Source organism: Trachurus japonicus, chromosome 6, assembly GCF_045865225.1.
Source record: "Trachurus japonicus isolate A0001 chromosome 6, Traja_1.0".
NCBI lineage: Eukaryota > Metazoa > Chordata > Actinopteri > Carangiformes > Carangidae > Trachurus > Trachurus japonicus.
Window position 1 is genome coordinate 35,349,928 of NC_140912.1, and position 1,379 is coordinate 35,351,306.

A 1,379-nucleotide genomic window follows, 5' to 3' on the forward strand; every position below is an offset into this window, starting at 1 on the left:
AGGGGCAGCTACATGCTGTAGCTTAAAGTCCCTGGAAAGTGAAATTGGAGTTTTGTTTCAAAATATATTAAAAGTGTTCGAAATTTATTGATAAAAACATGCAAAAAGACTCATTTCTGTACAGTGCTTAATTTTAGAGGTTAGGGTTTCACAGTTTCACTCTGCTTCAGTGGTCTTTGTTTTTAAGGGCGGGCTTACAGAGGGGGACACCGTGACGCACTGGCGTCCCTACTTTCATAACTCCTCCCATGTGCACAGTAACATTATAAATACTTCAAGAATGCCAACGCGCGTCTGCTGCCACTACCCCTAGAGCTACTGTACCAGGGCCACCGGAGCTACCAGTCCACTAGCTTGGTCTCTGTCTTAATAAAATGTAATGCAGACTTATCAGGTCATTGTAAAACATTTATTTATTGATGTAAATGTGGTGTTATTTGAACATAGTCTATACAGATCCCAGAGGCAGTGCTGCTCTTATGTGAAACATGAAGCTCCACTTTTAATTCAAACAAACTAATGAGACTGCCACAGTGGGACCAGCCGGCGCCCGGTGGCAAAACTCTAAAAGCTAAAACAGCCACAGTCCAGGTGAACCTCTGCATCGTCCGTCCCACAGCTGACCGCCACAGCAACGGCTACACCGGCAACAAAACTGAGGGCCGCCGCCGTCAGCAGATGAATCTCTGCTTGCCCTGATAACGTTAGCTCGGCAGCTAGCGCTAGGCCCGTCGTCTGACGGTGGCGGCCCTCATTGTTGTTGCGGTGTAGCCTTCAAGGCTCCCGTTGCTGTGGCGGTGAGCCGTGGGTCCGATGCTGCAGTGGCTCGGGGTGAACGGGATGAACGGGGCTAGCCGCCGAGCTAACGGTTAGCGCCGGGCTATTAGCCGCCAAGCTAACGCTATCAGGGTAGCGGAGATTCGTGTGCTGACGGCAGCAGCCCCAGAATATTTCCCTCACTGCTCAGTGTGTATCCGTCCGAGACATTCAGATAAGAGCTGGATTCAGACTCCAGCTCAAACCCGTAGCTGCTCGGGTACGATGTGACAGTTAGCAGTAGCATCAGCACAGTTGGCCGGCCAGTAGGCCATTTGATTGACAGTTGAAACTTGACGAAGCTCAGCAAGTGGGGAGGGCTTCTGTGCCTGCAGCAGACATCCAGAGCTGTGAGAACTGCCTCATTTAGTCATGATTTTAAAACCTAATTTCACCTACTAAACAAATTTTTCTAGCATCCAAAATTGGCAGGATGGTTAATAGGACATATGTCTGGGATGTGATTAACTCAGAAAACGAATCCAGTGTCACTTTTCAGGGACTTTAAGGCTAACCTGTTGATATGAGGAGCTCAGTTAATGTTATTAAAAGTAGACTAACGT

The 1,379-nt window shown here is 48.2% G+C and overlaps 1 pseudogene across 1 annotated transcript in view; it reads right to left on the reverse strand.

Annotated features, from left to right (window-relative positions):
• Positions 1-722: 722 nt before the first annotated feature.
• LOC146986570 (cell adhesion molecule CEACAM5-like) overlaps positions 723-1,379 on the reverse strand; it is a 363,100-nt pseudogene continuing 362,443 nt past the window's right edge. The window contains exon 10 of the transcript XR_015036053.1: positions 723-862. The product of XR_015036053.1 is annotated as a cell adhesion molecule CEACAM5-like (transcript). The remainder of the gene's footprint in view (positions 863-1,379) is intronic.